This window comes from Triticum urartu, chromosome 1A (genome assembly GCF_056163025.1).
Source record: "Triticum urartu cultivar PI428250 chromosome 1A, HENAU_Tu73, whole genome shotgun sequence".
NCBI classification, from domain to species: domain Eukaryota; kingdom Viridiplantae; phylum Streptophyta; class Magnoliopsida; order Poales; family Poaceae; genus Triticum; species Triticum urartu.
In genome coordinates this window covers 130,121,043-130,147,196 of record NC_141873.1, presented here as the reverse complement: position 1 = coordinate 130,147,196, position 26,154 = coordinate 130,121,043, and the positions used below count along the sequence as shown (strand labels likewise).

The 26,154-nt window shown below is 45.2% G+C and overlaps 1 long non-coding RNA gene and 1 pseudogene across 11 annotated transcripts; both read left to right on the top strand.

Annotated features, from left to right (window-relative positions):
- Positions 1-14,608: 14,608 nt before the first annotated feature.
- LOC125551394 (uncharacterized) lies at positions 14,609-19,406 on the top strand. 11 transcript variants are annotated; one of them, XR_015599350.1, is made up of 9 exons: positions 14,609-15,092; positions 15,184-15,248; positions 15,871-15,955; positions 16,436-16,525; positions 16,922-17,152; positions 17,956-18,028; positions 18,140-18,296; positions 18,504-18,668; positions 18,782-19,406. It is a non-coding gene; the product is annotated as an uncharacterized LOC125551394 (long non-coding RNA). The 11 variants fall into 11 exon arrangements; XR_015599352.1 differs by having other exon boundaries at positions 16,436-16,538; XR_015599355.1 differs by having other exon boundaries at positions 15,871-16,069; positions 16,922-17,089.
- A 1,812-nt stretch (positions 19,407-21,218) lies between these two features.
- On the top strand, positions 21,219-22,698 carry LOC147990350 (uncharacterized; annotated as a pseudogene).
- The last annotated feature ends 3,456 nt before the right edge of the window (positions 22,699-26,154 follow it).

Here is a 26,154-nt window from a genome sequence, read left to right as displayed (position 1 = left end):
CGAGTCCGACGCCTAGAGGAATCCCAGTCAGTCTCGTGCGACCCTGGATTTGGTCACTATATTATATCCGCTTCCGCTACCAAATAAATTCATTGAGCCTCACCTTGACGCTCAATGAGAGGCCAGTTTTAGAGTCATGTATCTCACTCCCCGCTGTGTTTTTCCACCACCGCCCTATCCTCGAGTCAGTAGTATGCCTCCACACCACTGTGTCATGTCCGCCTTTATGTATAATTATTGGCGTGCTTGTAATAATTTGGTTGAGCAACCGTAGCTCGACCCTGTAATATATTTTATGTTACTGGCTTATTGTATCAAGAGATTGTCCACCGGTAAGGAGAATTTTTTTCCATACTGGACACAAAAGATTGGTTTCTCAATAAATATTTTTATTGGAAAACCGGTCGTGACAAACTCCCACTTAGATAGACATCCCTCTAATCCTCTAAGTGATCACGTGATCCATATCAACTAAACCATGTCCGATCATCACGTGAGATGGAGTAGTTTCAATGGTGAACATCACTATGTTGATCATATCTACTATATGATTCACGCTCGACCTTTCGGTCTCAGTGTTCCGAGGCCATATCTGTTATATGCTAGGCTCGTCAAGTTTAACCTGAGTATTCCGCGTGTGCAACTCTTTTGCACCCATTGTATTTGAACGTAGAACCTATCACACCCGATCATCACGTGGTGTCTCAGCACGAAGAACTTTCACAACGGTGCATACTCAGGGAGAACACTTATACCTTGATAATTTAGTGAGAGATCATCTTATAATGCTACCGTCAAACTAAGCAAAATAAGATGTATAAAAGATAAACATCACATGCAATCAAAATATGTGACATGATATGGCCATCATCATCTTGTGCCTTTGATCTCCATCTCCAAAGCATCGTCATGATCTCCATCGTTACCGGCATGACACCATGATCTCCATCATCTTGATCTATATCAATGTGTCGTCACATGGTCGTCTCGCCAACTATTGCTCTTGCAACTATTGCTATCGCATAGCAATAAAGTAAAGAAATTATTTGGCGCTTGCATCTTATGCAATAAAGAGGCAACCATAAGGCTTCTGCTAGTTGCCGATAACTTCAACAAAACATGATCATCTCATACAACAACTTATATCTCATCACGTCTTGACCATATCACATCACAACATGCCCTGCAAAAACAAGTTAGACATCCTCTACTTTGTTGTTGCAAGTTTTACGTGGCTGCTACGGGCTGAGCAAGAACCGTTCTTACCTACGCATCAAAACCACAATGATAGTTTGTCAAGTTAGTGTTGTTTTAACCTTCTCAAGGACCGGGCGTAGCCACACTTGGTTCAACTAAAGTTGGAGAAACTGACACCCACTAGTCACCTGTGTGCATAGCACGGCGGTAAAACCAGTCTCGCGTAAGTGTATGCATAATGTCGGTCCGGGCCGCTTCATCCAACAATACCGCCGAACCAAAGTATGACATGCTGGTAAGCAGAGTGACTTATATCGCCCACAACTCACTTGTGTTCTACTCGTGCATATGACATCTACGCATAAAACCTGGCTCGGATGCCACTGTTGGGGAACGTAGCAATTTCAAAAAAAATCCTACGCACATGCAAGATCATGGTGATGCACAGCAACGAGAGGGGAGAGTGTTGTCCATGTACCCTCGTAGACCGAAAGCGGAAGCGTTAGCACAACGCCGTTGATGTAGTCGTACGTCTTCATGATCTGACCGATCAAGTACCGAACGCACGGCACCTCCGAGTTCTGCACACGTTCAACTCGATGACGTCCCTCGAACTCCGATCCAGCCGAGTGTTGAGGGAGAGTTTCGTCAGCACGACGGTGTGGTGACGATGATGATGTTCTACCGATGCAAGGCTTCGCCTAAGCACCGCTATGATATGATCGAGGTGGATTATGGTGGAGGGGGGCACCGCACACGGCTAAGAGATCAAGAGATCAATTGTTGTCTTTGGGGTGCCCCTGGCCCCGTATATGAAGGAGTGGAGGAGGGGGAGGGCCGGCCCTCTCTATGGCGCGCCCTAGGGGAGTCCTACTCCCACCGGGAGTAGGATTCCCCTTTCCTAGTAGAACTAGGAGCCCTTCCAAGTATTAGGAGTAGGAGGGAAGGAAAGGGAAGGGAAAAGGAGAAGGAAGGAAGGGGGCGCCCCCCTCCCTAGTCCAATTCGGACCAGCCCATGGGGAGGAGTGCGGCCAACCTTTGAGGCCTTTCTATCCTTTCCCGTATGGCCCATTAAGGCCCAATACCAATTCCCGTAACTCCCCGGTACTCCCGAAAATACCCGAATCACACGGAACCTTTCCGATGTCCGAATATAGTTGTCCAATATATCGATCTTTACGTCTCGACCATTTCGAGACTCCTCGTCATGTCCCCGATCTCATCTGGGACTCCGAAATCCTACGGTACATCAAAACACATAAACTCATAATATAGCCGTCATCAAACTTTAAGCGTGCGGACCCTATGGGTTCGAGAACTATGTAGACATGACCGAGACACGTCTCCGGTCAATAACCAATAGCGGAACCTGGATGCTCATATTGGCTCCTACATATTCTACGAAGATCTTTATCGGTCAAACCGCATAACAACATATGTTGTTCCCTTTGTCATCGGTATGTTACTTGCCCGAGATTCGATCGTCGGTATCTCAATACCAAGTTCAATCTCGTTACCGGCAAGTCTCTTTACTCGTTTCGTAATACATCATCCCGCAACTAACTCATTAGTTGCAATGCTTGCAAGGCTTATAGTGATGTGCATTAACGAGTGGGCCCTATCATATCACTTATATTGATTGCATGTGATGTTTATCCTTCATGCATCTTATTTTGCTTAGTTTGGCGGTAGCATTATAAGATGATCTCTCACTAAATTTCAAGGTATAAGTGTTCTCCCTGAGTATGCACCGTTGCTACAGTTCGTCGTGCCGAGACACCACGTGATGATCGGGTGTGATAAGCTCTATGTTCACATACAATGGGTGCAAGCCAGTTTTGCACATGCGGAATACTCGTGTTAAACTTGACGAGCCTAGCTTATGCAGATATGGCCTCGGAACACTGAGACCGAAAGGTTGAGCGTGAATCATATAGTAGATATGATCAACATAGTGATGTTCACCATTGAAAACTACTCCATCTCACGTGATGATCAGACATGGTTTAGTTGATATGGATCACGTGATCACTTAGATGATTAGAGGGATGTCTATCTAAGTGGGAGTTCTTAAGTAATTTGATTAATTGAACTTTAATTTATCATGAACTTAGTACCTAATAGTATTTTGCATGTCTATGTTGTTGTAGATAGATGGCACGTGCTGTTGTTCCGTTGAATTTTAATGCGTTCCTAGAGAAAGCTAAGTTGAAAGATGATGGTAGCAGTTACATGGACTGGGTCCATAACTTGAGGATTATCCTCATTGCTGCACTGAAGAATTACGTCCTGGAAGCACCGTTAGGAGATAAACCCGCTGCAGGAGCAACACCAGATGTTGTGAACACCTGGCAGAGCAAAGCTGATGACTCTCGATAGTTCAATGTGCCATGCTTTACGGCTTAGAACCGGGACTTCAACGACGTTTTGAACGTCATGGAGCATATGAGACGTTCCAGGAGTTGAAGTTAATATTTCAAGCAAATGCTCAGATTGAGAGACGAAGTCTCCAATAAGTTCTACAGCTGCAAAATGGAGGAGAATAGTTCTGTCAGTGAACATATACTCAGAATGTCTGGGTACCACAACCACTTGACTCAACTTGGAGTTAATCTTCTTGATGATAGTGTCATCGACAGAGTTCTTCAATCACTGCCACCAAGCTACAAGAGCTTCGTGATGAACTATAATATGCAAGGGGTGGATAAGACTATTCCCGGGCTCTTCGCAATGCTAAAGGCTGCGGAGGTAGCAATCAAGAAGGAGCATCAAGTGTTGATGGTCAACAAGACCACCAGTTTCAAGGAAAAGGGTAAAGGGAAGAAGGGGAACTTCAAGAAGAACGACAAACAAGTTGCTGCTCAAGTGAAGAAACCCAAGTCTGGACCTAAGCCTGAGACTGAGTGTTTCAATTGCAAAGGGACTGGTCACTAGAAGCGGAACTGCCCCAAGTATTTGGCGGAGAAGAAGGATGGCAAAGTGAAAGGTATATTTGATATACATGTTATTGATGTGTACCTTACTAATGCTCGCAGTACCACCTGGGTATTTGATACTGGTTCTCTTGCTAATATCTGCAACTCGAAACAGGTGCTACAGATTAAGCGAAGATTGGCCAAGGACGAGGTGACAATGCGTGTGGGAAATGGTTCCAAAGTCGATGTGATCGCTGTCGGCACGCTACCTCTACGTCTACCTTCGGGATTAGTTTTAGACCTAAATAATTGTTATTTGGTGCTAGCGTTGAGCATGAACACTATATCTATATCTTGTTTGATGCGAGACGGTTATTCATTTAAATCAGAGAATAATGGTTGTTCTATAATAATATCTTTTATGGCCATTCACCCTTGATGAGTGGTCTGTTTTTACTAAATCTTGATAGTGGTGATACACATATTCGTAGTATTGAAGCCAAAAGATATAAGTTTAATAATGATAGTGCAACTTATTTGTGGCACTGCCATTTAGGTCATATTGGTGTAAAGCACATGAAGAAACTCCATGCTAATGGGCTTTTGGAATCACTTGATTATGAATCACTTGATGCTTGCGAACCGTGCCTCATGGGGAAGATGACTAAGACTTCGTTCTCCGGAACAATGGAGCGAGCAACAGATTTGTTGGAAATAATACATACTGATGTATGCGGTCCGATGAGTGTTGATGCTCGTGGCAGGTATCATTATTTTCTTGCCTTCAAAGATGATTTGAGCAGATATGGGTATATCTACTTGATGAAACATAAGTCTGAAAACATTTGAAAAGTTCAAAGAATTTCAGAGTGAAGTGGAAAATCACCGTAACAAGAAAATTAAGTTTCTACGATCTAATCGTGGAGGCGAATATTTGAGTTATGAGTTTGGTCTTCATTTGAAACAATGCGGAATAGTTATGCAACTCACGCCACCTGGAACACCACAGCGTAATGGTGTGTCCGAACGTCGTAACCACACTTTATTTACCGCTATTGTTTTGGGGTTATGCTTTAGAGACAGCTGCATTTCACATTAAATAGGGCACCATCAAAATCCGTTGAGACGACACCTTATGAACTATGGTTTGACAAGAAACCCAAGTTGTCGTTTCTTAAAGTTTGGGGTTGTGATGTTTATGTGAAAAAGCTTCAACCTGATAAGCTCGAACCCAAATCGAAGAAATGTGTCTTCATAGGATACCCAAAGGAGACTGTTGGGTGCACCTTCTATCACAGATCCGAAGGCAAGATATTCGTTGCTAAGAATGGATCCTTTCTAGAGAAGGAGTTTCTCTCGAAAGAAGTGAGTGGGAGGAAAGTAGAACTTGATGAGGTAATTGTACCTGCTCCCTTACTGGAAAGTAGTTCATCACAGAAATCAGTTCCAGTGATTACTACACCGGTAAGTGAGGAAGTGATGTCTACTACACAACCTTCTTCTTGTAGACGTTGTTGGGCCTCCAAGTGCAGAGGTTTGTAGAACAGTAGCAAATTTCCCTCAAGTGGATGACCTAAGGTTTATCAATCTGTAGGAGGCGTAGGATGAAGATGGTCTCTCTGAAGCAACCCTGCAACCAAATAACAAATAGTCTCTTGTGTCCCCAACACACCCAATACAATGGTAAATTGTATAGGTGCACTAGTTCGGCGAAGAGATAGTGATACAAGTGGTATATGGATAGTAGATAATAGTTTTTGTAATCTGAAATAATAAAAACAGCAAGGTAGCAAGTGATAAAAGTGAGCGTAAACGGTATTGCAATGATAGGAAATAAGGCCTAGGGTTCATACTCTCGCTAGTGTAAGTTCCCTCAACAATGATAACATAATTGGATCACATAACTATCCCTCAACATGCAACAAAGAGTCACTCCAAAGTCACTAATAGCGGAGAACAAACGAAGAGATTATGGTAGGGTACGAAACCACCTCAAAGTTATTCTTTCCAATTAATCTGTTGGGTTATTCCTATAAGTGTCACAAACAGCCCTAGAGTTCGTACTAGAATAACACCTTAAGACACAAATTAACCAAAACCCTAATGTCACCTAGATACTCCAATGTCACCTCAAGTATCCGTGGGTATGATTATACGATATGCATCACACAATCTCAGATTCATCTATTCAACCAACACATAGAACCTCAAAGAGTGCCCCAAAGTTCCTACCGGAGAATCACGATGAAAACGTGTGCCAACCCCTATGCATAGGTTCATGGGCGGAACCCGCAAGTTGATCACCAAAACATACATCAAGTGAATCACGTGGTATCCCATTGTCACCACAGATACGCACAGCAAGACATACATCAAGTGTTCTCAAATCTTTAAAGACTCAATCCGATAAGATAACTTCAAATGGGAAACTCAATTCATTACAAGAGAGAAGAGGGGGAGGAGAAACATAAGATCCAACTATAATAGCAAAGCTCGCAATACATCAAGATCGTGCCAAATCAAGAACACGAGAGAGAGAGAGAGATCAAACACATAGCTACTGGTACATACCCTCAGCCCCGAGGGAGAACTACTCCCTCCTCATCATGGAGAGCACCGGGATGATGAAGATGGCCACCGGAGAGGGATTGCCCCCTCCGGCAGGGTGCCGGAACGGGTCTAGATTGGCTTTTGGTGGCTACAGAGGCTTCTGGCGGCGGAACTCCCGATCTAATCTCCGTTCTGGAAGTTTTAGGTTACGTAGGTATATATGGGTGCAGGAGGTACGTCGGTAGACCGAAGGGGGGGCCACGAGGCAGGGGCGCGCCCCTACCCTCGTGAGCTCCTCCTTCATCTTCTGACGTAGGGTCCAAGTCTATCCGGTAGGTTTCCTTCCAAAAATAACTTCTCTTGTTGATTTCGTTCCGTTTCGACTCCGTTTGATATTCCTTTTCTTCGAAACACTGAAATAGGAAAAAAAACAGCAAATCTGGGCTGGGCCTCCGGTTAGTAGGTTAGTCCCGAAAGTAATATAAAAGTGGATAATAAAGCCCAATATTGCCCAAAACATTAGATAATATAGCATGGAGCAATCAAAAATTATAGATACGTTGGAGACGTATCAGGAAGCTAATGATGATGATCATGAAACTTCGGATCAAGTTACTACCGAACCTCATAGGTCAGCCCAGAGTAAGATCCACACCAGAGTGGTACGGTAATCCTGTTTTGGAGCTCATGTTACTTGACCATGACGAACCTACGAACTATGAGGAAGCGATGATGAGCCCAGATTCCGCAAAATGGCTTGAGGCCATGAAATCTGAGATGGGATCCATGTATGAGAACAAAGTGTGGACTTTGGTTGACTTGCCCGATGATCGGCAAGCCATAGAGAATAAATGGATCTTCAAGAAGAAGACTGGCGCTGACGGTAATGTTACTGTCTACAAAGCTCGACTTGTTGCAAAAGGTTTTTGACAAGTTCAAGGAGTTGACTACGATGAGACCTTCTCACCTGTAGCGATGCTTAAGTCCGTCCGAATCATGTTAGAAATTGCCGCATTTTATGATTATGAAATTTTGCAAATGGATGTCAAAACTGCATTCCTTAATGGATATCTTTAAAAAAAGTTGTATATGATGCAACCAGAAGGTTTTGTCGATCCAAAAGGTGCAAACAAAGTGTGCAAGCTCCAGCGATCCATTTATGGACTGGTGCAAGCCTCTCGGAGTTGGAATATACGCTTTGATAGTGTGATCAAAGAATATGGTTTTATACAGACTTTTGGAGAAGCATGTATTTACAAGAAAGTGAGTGGGAGCTTTGTAGCATTTCTGATATTATATGTGGATGACATATTGTTGATCGGAAATGATACTGAATTTCTGAATAGCATAAAAGGATACTTGAATAAGAATTTTTCAATGAAAGACCTCGGTGAAGCTACTTATATATTGGGCATCAGGATCTATAGAGATAGATCAAGACGCTTAATTGGACTTTCACAAAGCGCATACCTTGATAAAGTTTTGAAGAAGTTCAAAATGGATCAAGCAAAGAAAGGGTTCTTGCCTATGTTACAAGGTGTGAAGTTGAGTCAGACTCAATGCCCGACCACTGCAGAAGATAGAGAGAAAATGAAAGTCATTCCCTATGCTTTAGCCATAGGTTCTATCATGTATGCAATGTTGTGTACCAGACCTGATGTGTGCCTTGCTATTAGTTTAGCAGTGAGGTACCAAAGTAATCCAGGAGTGGATCACTGGATAGCAGTCAAGAACATCCTAAAATACCTGAAAAGGACTAAGGATATGTTTCTCGTTTATGGAGGTGACAAAGAGCTCGTCGTAAATGGTTACGTCGATGCAAGCTTTGACACTGATCTGGGTGACTCTAAGTCAAAAACCAGATACATATTTTTATTAAATGGTGGAGCTATCAGTTGGTTCAGTTCCAAGCAGAGCGTCGTGGCAGGATCTACATGTGAAGCGGAGTACATAGCTCCTTCGAAAGCAGCAAATGAAGGAGTCTGGATGAAGGAATTCATATCCGATCTAGGTGTCATACCTAGTGCATCGGGTCCAATGAAAATCTTTTGTGACAATACTGGTGCAATTGCCTTGGCAACGGAATCCAGATTTCACAAGAGAACCAAACACATCAAGAGACACTTCAATTCCATCGCAATCAAGTCAAGGAGGGAGACATAGAAATATGCAAGATACATACGGATCTTGTCATGGAGTTGTCACGGTAGATGTCCTAGTGTGAGGACTTAGTCATGAGGCCAACACATCTATGTGGTAGCTTGAGAGGGGTTGATCAGGACGAGAGACGCGAGGCGGATCATCACACAAGACAAGGATTTAGACAGCTTTGGCCCCCGGGAAACATCATTTGGAATTGCCCTACATGCGTTTGTGGCTAGGTCTCATTATTCTCATGAGGGAGTCACCGCATAAACTGGCTCTCTTCTAGTTGTGTCTAGCCTTAGCTATTATTTTTTGTCCCCCTTTGGGGAGCCCTGCCCCTCCTTATATATGTTGAAGGGGTGGTTTACATGGCTAGTCCTAGTTCGATTAGGATTACTCTATTACAAGTGGAGTACTAGTCTTGCTTCCTTTGTAGGAGAATATTCCTTGTGCTTTCCTCATAAACAGGCCCACCATTAACATGAACCGGCCTTCTGGGCCTTGGGCCTTGTCATCCATCTGACCTGCCCACCGGATCACCAGTGGGTCATAATGTTCAGGCAGGTTGCTTGTAAATCGCCAAGTCAGGGCGGGTCGCCAATGAATCACCAAGTGTCAGCCAGGTCTCAAGTAAACCGCCAAGTTCGGGGTCATATTTCTGGTCGGGTCATACCGCGGGGTATATCCCCGACAGATCTGAATGTTGCAAACCCGTTGACTAAGCCTCTCTCACGAGCAAAACATGATCAGCACCAAGACTCCATGGGTGTTAGAATCATCACAATGTAGTCCAGATTATTGACTCTAGTGCAAGTGGGAGACTGAAGGAACTATGCCCTAGAGGCAATAATAAAGTTGTTATTTATATTTCCTTGTATCATGATAAATGTTTATTATTCAAGCTAGAATTGTACTAACCGGAAACTTAGTACATGTGTGAATACATAGACAAACAGAGTGCCACTAGTATGCCTCTACTTGACTAGCTCGTTAATCAAAGATGGTTAAGTTTCCTAGCCATGGACAAAGATTTTTCATTTGATGAACGGGATCACATCATTAGAGAATGATGTGATTGACTTGACCCATCCGTTAGCTTAGCACGATGATCGTTTAGTTTACTGCTATTGCTTTCTCCATAACTTATACATGTTCCTATGACTATGAGATTATGCAACTCCCGAATACCAGAGGAACACTTAGTGTGCTATCAAACGTGACAACGTAACTAGGTGACTATAAAGATGCTCTACAGGTGTCTCCAATGGTGTTTGTTGAGTTGGCATAGATCGAGATTAGGATTTGTCACTTCGTGTATCGGAGAGGTATCTCTGGGTCCTCTCGGTAATGCACATCACTATAAGCCTTGCAAGCAATGTGACTAATGAGTTAGTTATGGGATGTTGCATTACGGAACGAGTAAAGAGACTTGCCGGTAACAATATTGAACTAGGTATTAAGATACCCACGATCGAATCTTAGGCAAGTAACATACTGATGACAAAGGGAACGGTGTATGTTGTTATGCAGTTTGACCGATAAAGATCTTCGTAGAATATGTAGGAACCAATATGAGCATCCAGGTTCTGCTATTGGTTATTGACCGAAGATGAGTCTCGGTCATGTCTACATAGTTCTCGAACCCGTAGGGTCCGCACGCTTAACATTCGGTGACGATCGGTATTATGAGTTTATGTGTTTTGATGTACCGAAGGTTGTTCGGAGTCCCGGATGTGATCACAGGCATGACGAGGAGTCTCGAAATGGTCGAGACATAAAGATCGATATATTGAAAGCCTATGTTTGGACATCGAAATGGTTCCAGGTGAGTACGGGAATATACCGGAGTACCGGGAGGTTACCGGAACCCCCCGGGAAGTATATGGGCCTTATTGGGCTTTAGTGGGAGAGAGGATAAGGGAGCCTAGGAGGGGGCGCCCCCCCAAGCCCAGTCCGAATTGGGTGGATGCCGGCCCCTGTTTCCTTCCCCTTCCTTTCTCTCCTAGTCCAACTAGGGAAGGGGGGAATCCTACTCCCGGTGGGAGTAGGACTCCTCCAGGCTGCGCCATAGAGGGCCGGCCCTCCCCCTCCTTCACTCCTTTATATACCGGGGAGGGGGGCACCCCATAGACACACAAGTTGACAGTTGTCTTAGCCGTGTGCGGTGCCCCCCTCCACATCATAATCCACCTCGGTCATATCGTTGCAGTGCTTAGGAGAAGCCCTATTCCGGTAGCTTCATCATCACCGTCATCACGTCGTCGTGCTGACGAAGCTCTCCCTCGAAACTCATCTGGATCAAGAGTTCTTGGGACGTCACCGAGCCGAACGTGTGCGGATCACAGAGGTGCCGTACTTTTGGTGCTAGGATCGGTCGGATCGTGAAGACGTTCGACTACATCAATCGTGTTGTCATAACACTTCTGCTTACGGTCTATGAGGGTACGTGGACAACACTCTTCCCCTCTCGTTGCTATGCATCACCATGATAGATCTTGCGTGTGCGTAGGATTTTTTTTGAAATTACTGCGTTCCCCAACAGAAATACGAGGCTATAAGTAATCATGCATATAAGATCAAAAGACTCAAATAACTTTCTTGGATAAAAACATAGATCTGATCATAAACTCAAAGTTCATCGGATCCCAACAAACACACTGCAAAAAGAGTTACATCAAATAGATCTCCAAGAGACCATTGCATTGAGAATCAAAAGAGAGAGGAAGCCATCTAGCTACTAACTATGGACATGTAGGTCTACAATGAACTACTCACGCATCATCGGAGAGGCACCAATGAGGATGATGAACCTCTCCGTGATGGTGTATAGATTGGATCTATGGTTTCTGGGACTTTCAGCGGCTGGAATTGTTTTTCATCGACTCCCTAGGGTTTCTGGAATATTGGGTATTTATAGAGCAAACAGGCAGTGCGGGAGGCCACTGAGGTGAGCACAACCCACCAGGGCGCGCATGGGCCCCCAAGCGCGCCCAGGTGGGTTGTTCCCCCCTCGGGGCACCCCTCTGGTACTTCTTTGGCCCATCATGTGTCTTCTGGCGCAGAAAAATTCTCCAAAAAGTCTCGCTGCGTTTGAACTCCATTTGGTATTGATTTTCTACGAAGTAAAAAACAAGCAAAAACAGCAACTGGCACTAGCATTGGGCACTGTGTCAATAGGTTAGCCCCAAAAAATGATATAAAGTTGCTACAAAATGATTGTAAAACATCCAAGAATGATAATATAATAACATGGAACAATCAAAAATTATAGATACATTGGAGACATATCAGTTAGTTCCATTCAAATCGTACCAAAACCATACAGAATTGTTGTAAACATGGCATGAATATTTCATTAATTATAGATATGTTGGAGACGTACCAACATCCGCAGCATAGTCTAGGTTTCCAAACCTAATGGTCTGTCCAGGAGGGAAGTTCTTGGTCTGGCCGAGGTGGCCAGTCGAATCGGCGAGCGTGACACCGAAGATAAAGAGTTGTCCAAGGAAAAAGGTCTTCCGACAGTCGATGTTATCGTTGATCCGAAGGTGAGCCATCGAGCCGTTTTGACCATGCAACAAGACCTGTATGGGCCACCAATGTCGGGGTTGAATCCTGCGGATCTTGGGTAGGAGGTCATGAGTTGGTGATCTTAGCTAGATGGTAATAGGACAAATAGGGACACGATGTTTTAGCCAGGTTTGGGCCCTCTCGAAGAGGTAAAACCCTATGTCTTGCTTCTGTTGTATTGATTGTGGATGGAGTACAAAGTACAGGATGATCTACCTCGAGATCGTAAGTGATTGAATCTAACCCTAAGGTCTAAGCCCCTCGGCTTATATAGGCACTGGGGGTACCTAGGGTTACATGCAGATCAGTTACATCAAGGGATAAACATGTCGATGATTCAAATGTGTCTTGGAGTATGTCAAATATGGCCCACTTCTCGGTTATCTGGGGGGCGACGTGATTAGCACCCCCATATCCAGAACACCATCACTATGCACAGCTCTACTTCATGTATGTTTACTCTGGCTACCATTAGATCAAGATGAAGAATCTGATCAAGAAAAAACATCATTCATCGCAAAATTTGGGTCATTTTGCTACATAACAATGCCCTTCGGGCTTAAGAACAGCGGAGCAACGTACCAACGCATGATGCAAAAATGTCTGCACAAACAGATCCGCATCAACGTTGAGGCATATGTTGACAATGTCATCATCAAATCCAGAAGTGAAGCCAACTTACTATCCGACCTCGAGCAGACCTTCTCAACCTGCGCCGCTTCAACAGGAAATTAAACCCCAGACAAGTGTGTATTTGGGGTCCCCTCGGGAAAGCTCCTCGACCTCATTATCTTCAAACGAGGCATCGAGGCTAAAACGAAAAATATCAAGGCAATAATCAAGCTTGAACCACCCAAGACAGTACGAGAGGTATAGAAACTTGCGGGGTGCATAGCATCCCTGAGCAGTTTCATCTGTTGGCTTGGGGGAAAAGCACTCCCTCTATAGCGCCTCCTGCGCAAGAATGGCAAGTTCCTGTTGCAATCCAACCCACTACTGGCATCGCTAGAGGAGGCCGAACCAATGCTGCTATACATATTCACCTCCACACAACATCGACCTCGAGCACTTGTTGTTGTAATTTGACGGCTCCACGTCCGTAAATGGCCAAGGAGCCGGGGTGGTCCTTATCTCCCAAGTGGCTACAGAATAAACTATGTTTTGCAAATGAAGTTCGCCGACTCCAACAACATCGCTGAATATGAAGCCCCCTGCATGGGCTTTGTATCACGGCCTCCATGGGAATTCGGCGAATCATCTAGTGTGGCGATTCTGACCTGATTGTCCAGTAGGTCATGAAAACATTTGACACATGGACCCAAAGATGGGGGCCTATTGGTGCTGAGAGACTACGTCACCAAGGTCACCAAGCCGTGCGCCTCCGAGGGGTTGTAGCGGCGGTGGCACGCTATAGCCGCCTGCCCAAGGCTGCGCGACTGCGCCACCAACGAAGACTCCATGGCACCCGTCGGTCGCATGGTGATATCATACCGTGGCAAGTTGATGTCCACCTGATGTCATTGTTCTCGCACGGACGACACGCTGTCGATAAACCTCTTGCGGCTCCCCACACCGTCGAGCTCCACCTATCGTACCAGTCCTCGCATCCATTCTGCGGGTGGCCTCACCCCTATGGCGAGGTTCATTGCAGGGGTGGAGGTGAGTTAGTGGGAAAGGGGTCGCGGCATGCCGTCACCGAGGACGGTCCAGGTCTCATTAGTCGCTTAGGCAGCGCCACAAAAAACCATGATGCTGACGGCTTCCAAGATGAAGGTGGGCCTCCAAGTTGAAGGAGCACAACACGAGAAGACGCGACTCAGTTGTATTGTCAGTCGCGTGGCAGCAAAGACGAAGAGGCAACTAGAGGTCTATAAGAGATTTGAGAAGAAAAGGAAGGCGAGGAGGAAGAAGGAGGTCGAGGCCTCCGCACGCATGGGACATTATTAGTGGAGCCTCCTTATATCAAAAGGAGAAATATCTCACATTAGACTATCAGATTGTAGGTTTGAATGGATAGGATGATTTGGTTCTCCGCCCTCTCTTTCTTAAGGTTTGAATGGATAGGATGATTTGGTTCTCCGCCCTCTCTTTCTTATAGAACCAAATCACCAAATCATCCTATCCATTCAAACCTGCAATCTAATGGTCTACCTCGCTTCAAAAGACCAAACATGTTTTATACTTTAATTACCCACCATGCAATTGGGTTACAATCCTCAAACACGTCCGGTCAAAAAAAAGCGCCCTCCCGCGACCACGCCCTCGGGCAGTTTGGCCCCTGCCCGACCTCTTCCCCCCACAAACTCCCCGCCAGCCACCGCCGCCTCCGTCTGCACGCCGCCGGACCGCCACGCCCACTCTCCAGCCGCCCGGTCCGGCCCCTCCCCGCCCCGTCCGCAACGTGCCGCGCCCAGACGAGCCGTCAGGGCCGCCAGCGCGCCGCCCGGTCCGCCGTCGCCACCATCCCTCCTCCACGCACTGCCGCCTCCACCGAGGAAGGGGTGCCCCGCGAAGGGGAAGTCCCTCCAGGGACGGCGCAGTCGGCGAGCGCCACGTAGGCGTCGGTGCGGACATGGGCGAGGGAGGTGGCCCTGTTGTGCGCGGCGGGGAGGCATATGCCGACCGCGTGTCTCCTCTCCGAAGGGGTGTGCCTGCATCCGATGGTGAGGGACCCTAGCTCCACACCCCTTTGTCGTTGATGAATGAAACCTGCAGGTACATCTCTTTCTTTCTCTGATCTACTTTTCCTCACAGTTCTGCCCCTTCTCTTGTCCAACTCATGATGCCTTCTCATGATTCCTTGTAGTAGGAGGGGGTCACATTGGATCCGAGTATGTGAGGGAGGAGCAAGAGCAACAGGAAATTGATAAAGCAAGATCACCCCCCCCCCCCCCCCCCCTCTTGTTAATTTGTATTTCTGTTGCTGCGTGATGATATAATCTAAGTGATGAAACGTCAATTCTGTATGTGACTGATGAAAGGGAGATTTCGCATCACAAAGCAAAAAAAATACCCGTCCTTCTATCATGACACACTGTTTGCATTTTACTTGCACATGCTGTAGGAATATAGACAGTATGCATCACAGGCTTATTGTGCTGATGTTCTCAATGGTATCCAAAATTTTCTTTGTAGAATCAAATAAGCAACGAAATATATTAATAAGTTTACAATTTAGCTGTGTACCACAAAGAATCATGGAAACCAAATTTCAGGTGTTTTGGATGTGTGTGTTTAGTTCGGAAGGCAATGGTTAACAAATGTGTGTTTTCAGATTTTTCAAATGAATTTCACCCTATGGCTAGACCGCTAGAGCATCTTCAATGAAATGCAAACCTGTTCATTTGTCTTTACCATTAATAGTTTAATACTCATGCTGAAATATTGAGGTCTTCTATTTACGCTTTGTGTGCTATGTTTTGCTCTCACTGTACTTCAGTAAGAATATTATTCAAATTGTTCACCACGATGTCCTATATTTCTATGCTTGCAGGTTTTCCACCGGGAGAACAATTTCTAGATGCTAAATTGAAATGTATTGTCCAGTGTCTTGTGATGTCATTCTTTCATTATTCAAGGTATGTGTCTCACAAGGAAATAGAAAATCCTGAATTTTGCATGTGTGATTGGTTCAACAACCTCAACCTCTGCACCTCACTGTCAACCACATGCAAGCTTCCTCCTTGCTTTAGGTGAGAGCATTTATTTCATCGCCTTTTTAGCTTGCTCAGATTGCATGTTTGATAGGTTTCCCCAACCCGGGTTAGGAACCCCTTTGATTTTGGTTCCTTGCTACAACTCTGTATGCAATTTTGTTTCTCTGTCACAGTTTGATCGATCCATTCTTAGCTACAAATGCTTATTTATAAACAGATGGATACAAGGTTCATTGTAGTCTTGCAGTTTGGAATACCAAAAAAAGCATTTGTTTGAGTGGTATAGCGTTTAGATGTCATTTTCTTGTTTGCTGTTTTTTATCGCCTTTTATTGTCGTGCTATGAGTTGATATGAATCAGCTAGCTATTGTCTAATTGTTGAAATACCACCCTTTCGAGCAGCCCTTGAACACAAAACAAGGAAACGAGGATATTTCGGAGTCCCAGTCTCACTGCCTTCATGGACGCTGGAGCCACTGCCACCTTTACTATGTGTGTGGTTAGGGTATAGATCAAACTACAATTCAACAATTGTCATCTACACCATCAGATCTCCGACTATAAAACTCCATGCTAATGTTCCATATTCCTTTTTTCTGCTAATTTTTAGAGTTTATCCTTCTATGAATTACCTAATTTCAGTCACAACTGACAAATATCAGTCTATTTGTTAACATCTCCATCTCCATCAAGGTTTATAAATTGACTTAAGAGTATGCATGTGCCCCTATCATTTTTTTGGTTCGTCAACAGATGAAGTAATCAACAGTTTGAATGAGGGATTAGGAGTACATCATCTAAAATATTTCTGTTCCCAGTTAAATGTGTACCGATAAATTTAACTATCAAAATCATTGTAGTGAGAAAAAATTATGTTCTTATTTGCAGGCATTGTGTGGCGATAAACACATGACCAGCAAGGGGCCCTGCCCCCCTCCAAATACTATGGATTTGTTCATAATAAACACATGAACAGTGCAGCATTTGACTTGTTTTCTGCTCCGACCGTCCCTCCCCAACATCCTAATCCCACTAATCCCGCCTCCGCCACTACAGGCATGCCGACCTTTTCTTAATTGCTATACTTTTGAGGACGCATCACTAAAAAAACTAAAAGAGGTACCACAAGTCTATAAAACCCTTATTACATTTTTGCATACATACAGAAGTGAAAAATAAAAGTGAATTTAGCTATATACTTTGAAAATTGTAGTGGTTTTGCTTGTCTAATAAATTTTTTTGTTATGATATTATTTTGTTCACCGGTATTTAATCCTTGGGGATTTTTATCTTTCCCATTCAGAGTAGTCCAATTGATACTTCCGATGGACACACGACAGGTTGCTGATGATGTCGTCTAATCCATATTAGAAGGTTTAATAACTTACTTGAACACTAAAACTATATAATGGATGGTTCTAGATGGGGGCGAGGATCCTCTATTTCCTTTACCAAATGTAGTCGGTCGTAATCACATGTTGTCTGACCTTCTCTCTATGCTCTCTTCACCTTATTCTTTGCATCATTTCACCGGTACAAGTCATCAGATGGGTATTACTATTTCCAGTATGTTGTGTGTCGGTGGCCTGAAGCACAAGCTACTCACTATACTACTCCCTCCGTTCGGAATTACTTGTCTTAGATTTGTCTAGATACAGCGGTATCTAGCACTAAAATGAGTCTAGATACATCTGTATCTAGACAAATCCAAGACAAGTAATTCGGAACGGAGGGAGTATATAGTATCGTGCTACAACTGTGAATTTTACAATCCTGGTATACCCTAATTTGAGGTGATTTATATGCCAGGTTATCCTAATCTTTATGTATCTGATGCTAAAACCATCATGCTTGCTTGCAGAGATTCAGTTAAGACTTAAATTAACAATTATGTATCTGAAGACTGACATTTGAAATTACAGGTTTCATGGCAATGATGGAGTGCTACCAAATTATGTTCCAAGAAAAATGATTTCGGCCTCAACTTGACTACATGTACGTGACTTGCAGTCAGTATGAAGTTCATTACACTACTAATATTAATTTCCTCATCTCCTTTATTTAGCTATTTGTCTATAGTCAACTCACATCACTCGACATCTACAGGCATGTTGAATTGTTGACCCGATTTGACGGACTATATAAGTGCTCTTCTCCTTGGGAATTTGAAAGCACAGCCCTTCTAAGCATCGCACAATATATAGGCTTATATATGTGGTGGCTATCATTGGTACAAGCATGTGTGCATTAGACCAGAAAAGGGGTAAGTTGCCTTTGATACTGATCTGGTACCCCCCCTATAAGCGTATGATATTAAATAGGTTTCTATTGATTCATCAACAGAGAATTTATGTCAATTGATTTAATGTCGATATAAGCTTTATGCAAGTTTGTTTTCTCGAGAGTGCGCAATCGGTACTATAGCTTCTTTATGCAAGTTTGTGATTTCTGAAGTAGTGGATCCTACCAGGTTTCAAACTCGCAGAGCATATTGAAGGTGGTACAAATCATTGCGGAGTGAATTACAAGTAGCTATATGTGGATTGGAATTTACTGAAGCTTTGCATATTCAAATTTTTAAGTCGAATGAGACGTGCATTGCACGTGCAAGCTTACTAGTGACTGCAAAAGTAAGGTGCGCATGGGAACGTACCTCATTAAATCCCTGGATTACATGTGTCGGCTGCCTATTAATCCATTTAAGGCTCGAAAAAACTCAAAATGAAGACATAAATTAAATCTTTGCAGGTTTAGAGCCTGTTTGGTTAGAGGCCTCGTGAGTGTGCGTGAGAAAATAAGGTGCCTGGGTAACGCCCGTGATGAAGCAAAAAATTGTTTGGCCAGACTCGCGTGCCACCCGCGTGTTTATCTATTGTCTTTGCCAGACTGATGTGAGTTGACTGTTTAAAATATTTTCACAGAACAAATGTACAATTACTGGCCAGTTATTACTGCCAGGTTGTTGCTGTAGCACGCCAGACGCATGGAGAGGGACGCCTGGACTAGGCTAATGAGGTTGCCTGGGCTATCTCTTTTCAATTTCTTATTCCTAGTTGCCATGCTAATCACATGGCAGGGACGGCCAAGCCAGGCAGACATCTTTTCCTATGAGGACAGGAAGCAAACAGCTGTCACGTAGAACTCAGGGATCATCCAAGCCAGGCGTACAATGGCGTGGAAGGCATGTAAACACGCCCTTAGTCTTGTTAGTATAGTATAGCATAACATCCTTTCTAGCATAGTACTGCCTTTGTTTCTAAATTTAAGTCTTTTTAAAGATTTCACTATAAGCTATGTACAGATGTATATAGATGTATTTTAGTGTATTTTTTACGGGGACGTATTTTAGAGTGTAGATTCACTCATTTTGCTCTGTATGCAGTCTGCATTGGAATCTCTAAAATGACATATTTAGAAACAGAAGAAGTGTTATTTTAGCAGGACAAGCACGGCTCTTGGGTGTATATACACCCTATATGATTTTTTAAGTAATTATAAAAGGTAAAAAGGAAAGTTTTTTAAATAAACTTGACCTTTTATTGTACTCGTATAAAAAGTTTGGCCAAGGTATCTTAGGTGTAAAAGAATCAATACTATATGCAAGATAGTGCTCACACTTTTTGTCCTTGAAATTTTGTTATTTTTTACCCGGAAATCTTTTTCTTCATAGTTTTTTTATAAGAGTACAAGAGAAGGTCAAGTTCATTTCTTTTTTTTTTGAAATTTTGTCTCCCATATGAATATATATGTACCAGAGAGCCAAAGGGTATTTCCCTCTTTTACCGTGCATTATTTTAGTTGATGATGAAAAGGGAGGGACTTAGTAGCGCGTTCAGTAAAAGGGCACATTTGTATCACACCCATTAGAGATTGTAAACTACTAACCCGCAAAGGAAAAAAGAAGATTGTAAACTTTTTTTAGGGGAAGAAGATTGTAAACTACTAGAAATATCTTTACTAATCAAGTACAACTGCGAGTGCAGGTGGCACGTGTATCCCGATAAAAACCACTGTCGTCCTCCAAAAATTTCACGGTCACTGCCCGGAATTCCCCTGCAGAGAATCGGAGATGGTTTACATGCCGTTTCAGTGAACAAATTGCCTGCCGTGTCGGTCGGTCCAGACCAAATATTCTTCCACGTTCCATCCTCCATTGAATATTAGCCCCCCGCAAAAAAAAGAATATTAGCTGCGCCGCGTGTGACCGGCAAAGCGCGGCCACGTTGATTAAACAATTGACGGTTGGTGCTGCCCCATACCCAGCGAGGCACCCACGTGTTAACCAGCTTAGAGCAACTCTAGCGGCAAAATTGATAAATTTACCCTATGGACGAAATCAAATTACAGAATGAACTGTCCGTGAAACTATTTCACGCGGCTGACTTTTTTGTGTGACGCCCGACACGAAGGTGTCACACTACACTGTGCAACGCCTCGCAGATAGGCGCTACACGCCTGGCCAGCGTCGCACCCATGTGATCCGAAAATTACTAAGTCAGTGTGCAGCGCCTGAGAGCTAAGCGCCACACAATGCAGTGTAGCGCCTAGCTTCTAGGCGTTGCACTAGTGGTTGCTTCATTTTATAGTGCAACCACTAGTGCAGCGCCTGAGAGCTAGGCGCCACACTATACAGTGCAACGCCTAGCTCGTAGGCTCTGCATAATGACTTAGCAATTTTTAGGCAGTTTGGGGTGCAACGTTGGCCAGGCGTGTAGCGCCTATCTGTGAGGCGTTGCACAATGTAGTTTGACGCCTTCGTGTCGGGCGTCACGCAAAAAGGTCAGCCGCGTGAAATAGTTTCACGAGCAGTTCATTCTGTGATTTGATTTCGTCCACAGGTCAAATTTGTCAAATTTGCCCAACTCTAGCAGACCCCGCATCCGTCCTTGATCTGCAAAATAACCGTCAAAATGCGGGTGCGGGCCGGAAAGCCTGCCGGACCAGATCCCGCATCCCGCCCCGGCCCACAAAAAATTTTAGGGGACGCGGCAAATTTCCAGCCCCAACCCGGGAAAACGCGGGTTTCCCCCTCGCGGCTGCGGTGCCCTGCATCACAGAGAAGCAGTTGGCGGGAGGGACATTTCAGCCCGCGCTCTTTTCCCCTTTCTTCCGCCGCCGCCCGCCCTTGCTTCCGTCCGCCCGCCGCCGACAATTCCGGCCATATCTGCGGGCGGAAATCGCTCCGTGGGGCCGCCCCACACCCTCCTGCGACGTACCGTTGCACCGCCCCTCCGGATCCGGCGAGAAGAGCGGCCTCCCAGTCGCCGCCGCCGCTGGGATCGACCGCCGCCGAGCGCACCACCGGTTAGTCCCCTTTTAATGATTTTCGCGAGCTGTGTAGTAGATTGACGCGCTGGCGTGCGTGTAGATGGGGTTGACCCCGTGCGAGAAGTTCTTGCTATCTGATTCGTCCGATTCGGACGACTCGGATGTGGAGACCATGCTTGCGAACTTTCGGCAGCAAACATTGGTCATGGCGCTTGCCGTGAAGGAGCCTGAAGACGAGTACCGAAAGAGGAGGTGAGGATCTACTGTCGGGCGTCTGTGCATTCCGCGGTATCGCCATCTTGGAAACGAGATGTTGATGCAAGATTATTTTTCGAAGAATCCTACATATCCTGCACACCTCTTCCGCGGAAGGTACCGAATGCGCCGATCCCTTTTTGTGAAAATTGTTGAAGCTTGCGAGGCAAATTGCCGGTATTTCACTCAGAGAAGGAATGCCGCATGCTTAAAGGGATTTAGTGCATATCAAAAAATCTCTGTAGCTATGCGGGTGATTGCATATGCCGTTCTGGCTGACTATGCCGATGAGTATCTTCGCATTGGTGAAGATAGCACAATTGAGTGTGCGTAGATTTGCGAAAATGATCGTCTGTGTCTTTGGTCCCGAGTATCTTCGAGCACCAAATGAAGATGACACAAAGAAATTGATGGCAGCTAATGAGAGGAGAGGTTGGCCTGGGATGCTAGGTAGCATTGATTGTATGCATTGGAATTGAAAAAATTGCCCCAAGGCTTGGCAAGGAATGTATTGTGGCAAGTCTCGTGATGCAACAATTGTGCTAGAGGCCGTAGCATTCGAGGATTTATGGATTTGGCATTGCTTTTTTGGTATGCCCGGCACACTCGATGATATCAATGTGTTGCAACGCTCTCATTTGTTTGCTAGGCTTGCTAGTGGTGATGCTCCTGCTTGCAACTACACTATCAATGGGCATGAATACACAAAGGGGTACTATCTAGCAGATGGTATATATCCTCCTTGGTGTACATTTGTCAAGAGCATCAAAGAACCCAAAACAAAAAAACAATGTGAATTTTCAAGGGTGCAAGAGGCAGCCCGAAAAGACATTGAAAGAGCATTCGGTGTTTTGCAATCTAGGTTTGCCATTGTCCGAGGTCCTGCTCGTTTTTGGGATAAGAAAACCCTGAAGAACATCATGACTTGTTTTGTTATTCTGCACAATATGATTCTTGAAGATGAGAGAGGAATGGACTTAGAATTCTTTTACGATAATGTGGGTAGCCGTGTCAAACCAGCTAGAGACCCAAACCCCATTAGAGCTTTTCTTCAGACATACAAGGAGATTGAAAATGCATACACACACTTTCAACTTCAGGAAGATCTCATTGAGCACCATTGACAAAGGGCTGGACAGTGACTAATTTTTGTACTCATTTGTATTTGTATTCATGACAAGTTTTGTATTGCATTATTTTTAGTTTGCTACGGTGATATGAATAATTATTTGTAATGCGGATGATTATTGTTTTATGTTTGATTTGAATAATTCAGTTTGTTTTTGATTGTTGAATTATGTTGGATTTGAGATTTGCGGGGATGCAGCAGCGCAAAGATCAGAACCCGCATAGCCGACCCGTAAAAAAGTATTTTACGGATCCGTTTGGGGGTCTGCATCTGTGCCAGCCCGCGCCGGCCCGCAAAAGTTGTTTTGCGCAAACTGCATACGCGCTTTACGGGCCGGTGTTTTGCGGGGTCTGCTAGAGTTGCTCTTAGAGCATCTACAACCGCTATCATCTAATTTGAACCCCTATATGTCTGTGTACACGTTCGGGCGCGTTCATTGAAGATGATCAAAGCACCTCATTTCTTCTATTCCACAGCCGCATCCCTCACATAGTGTACTCTAAATCCATACAAAATCTGCAAACAATGTTCATACGTACTTAAGCATGTAACATAGCAATCCGGCATAGACCATAGTCCGATACAAAAGATATGGTCCGAGTTCAACACTTAACAGTACTAAAAATCAACTAAAACCAGCAGGGGAGGAGATTTCACCACTTTCTCCATGCCAGACGCTTCCCCTTAGGGTCTCGATGGCTGGACTCAGCATAGGCGTCAGCTGCTCCAGGCGCGTCGTCATCGTTGTTGTCTGAAGCGGAGGAGGATGAGGATGAGGTGATGATGCCCACCATGCGACGGGCTTTGCGGAACCGCTCCTCCCGGCGCTGTGCTATTGTCGCCCGCTGCCTCGCCAACCGCTCCGACTCCTCCAGCGCCACGCGGAACGCCTTCGCATCTTTGCGGCGACGATGTCGGGCGTCTGTCTCCATGGGCGTGTACGAGCGGCGGATGGCGGTGCGGAGGTCCTCGTCGTCGTTGCTGGCCAGGGGGAAGTGGTTGTGGCGCAGATCTACTCGATCCTCCCTTGGATCCGTGGCTGTTAGTTGCCTCCTCCGCCCGCTTCTTAGTGAGCCGATACGCGCGCCCACGGACTCCGGCTGCGGTTCCGCCGACAACAGCACCCAGCGGTGCCCCGGAGGGGCGGGTGCGAGCGGTGTTGGGTGCCGCCTGGCAGGGGATGGAAAGGAGCGCGATGGACGAGCACGAGGCGCCACAGAGGTACTGCTCCCCACCCGGCTAGCCGTCGATGCCTCAGAAGAGGATCTGCCGCCCCGATCTAGCAGCGAGCGGTGAAGGGCAATGTGGAGCGCTAGCTCCTCCTCATCTGACGCGGACGAGCCACCGGGGCCTTGAGCCACTCCGGTAGGTCAGATTCACTATCGGACATGGCAGGCGGGGGAAGACGAAGTGGATTTGAGGGACAAGTGGAGAGGTCAAGAGAGTACGGACTGAGTTTGACTAGGGTTTGCTCGTCGGTCGTCATATATTTGTAAGGGCTAGAGTCGGGTCATTACGGGCCATAGCAGATCAGGTAGACGTGGTGGGCGTGCCCGGACGCCCCATATCCGCCTTATATTTGGGCTGGATATGAGAGATGTCGGTCAGCCCGGACGTTTGAGGTGTCCGTTTGAGTCATTTTTTTGTCACCGGTCAATGACCGAATAGACCACCCTGACGTTTAAGAAAAGTGTGGAGCGCCCGATTGTAGATGCTCTTAGTTAGACCGACAGGATACACAACCTTGTTTATTTGTGCCATATTACTAACGTGGAAGTGTACATGCTAAGGTTAAGACAATGAGAACACATCTTATCCAGAGCTGGATGAGTCAGCTTTACTTGTAGCCCAAGTCAAGCTATCACGTGTGTTTGAAATCTGACTGTTGGACACGTGTCAGTTCCTTAGTGACCTAGGGTCATTTCAGACAAATCAGGTCAGGTTCCCCTGGCTATAAATAGCCCACCCCTACACCATAAATTGGTGGCTGCTCAGAGTTAGTGCACGGCTTTTGTCGTTTGAGAGCAACCCACCTCCGAAGCATTTGAGAGAGAGATCCTTGCGAGGATAAATCCCAAAACACCTAGAGCCAAAGAGTGTTAGGCATCACTGAAGTCTTTCTGTCCGCGTGATCTGAAGACTTGTTACACTTGAGGACTGTGAATCCTCCAGCCAGTTAGGCGTCACGTTCTGAGCATCCAACAGTCATTGTGGATTGCCGGAGAATGGAGTCTGTGAAGGTTTGGAAGTCTACCTTGAAGACTTACCAGAGTGATTGGGCGAGGACTGTGTGTCCTTAGCTCAAGGGGAATAAGGTGAAGACGTGGTCTTCTGAGTTAAATCTCAGCCTCCCTAACCAGACGTACAGTTGTCACAACAACTGGAACTGGTCTACCAAATCCTTGTCTTCACCAAACAACTGGTTCTATCCTTCACTTCCTTTTACTTTACAGTTTGTCTTCATGAAGTCATTGACTGCTTGCATGATCTGAGTGTCTTCATTGTTTGAAGTCCGTTTACTGTTTGCCTTCATACCATCTTCCATCATGATCCATACTACCTAGCTGCTGATAGTCTTCGTGCTTTCATTTCATTGCTTACTTGACTATGGCCTGTCTAGTGTAGTCTACCTTCTGCTGCATATCAATAGGTTCATTTATACTGTTGGTCTTCAAAACCCCGTGTATTGAAGACTTCCATAAAAATCTCCTATTCACCCCCCTCTAGTCGATAACTATCACTTTCAATTGGTATCAGAGCAAGGTGCTCCCTTGTTCTGTGCGATTCGGTTTAACCACCTAGAGTTTTAGCTATGTCGACTGCAGGGATAATCAAGGTCTCCATTGTGTGCCCTGTCTTCGATGCACTGATTACCCCTACTGGAAGAATAAGATGTGTATGCATCTTGAAGCCATTGACGTCGACCTCTGGTATGTCGTCAAGAACGGCGTTCCCAAGGTCGGTGAAGGTGTCACCGCTTCTGATGTCAAGAGGTTCATTCAACTGGACTTAACCGCCAAGAACATCATCTGTGGTCACCTGACCAAAGGACAGTACGGCCGCGTGAGTGCACTGGAAACTGCGAAGCTAGTCTGGGACTGGCTCTCCAAGGTCAACGAAGGCGTCTCAACCCAGAGAGACTCAAGGATTGATGTTCTTCGCAACCTCTTCAACCGCTTCAAGAGAAACGACAATGAGAATGTCCAGCTCACGTTTGAACGCCTCACTGATATCACAAATGAGCTTCGCGCACTCGGCACCACTGAGATCATCAAGCACGAAATCGTCAAGAAGCTCCTGAGATCACTTGACAGCTCATTTGACACCCTGGCCCTGATGATTCAAGAATGCCCTGACTTCAAAACTCTCGATCCGTCTGACATACTTGAGAGGCTCAACACACATGAGTTCCAGTTATTTGAGAAAAGAGATATCTATGGTCCCAACTATGGCGGAACTCGCGCTTTGA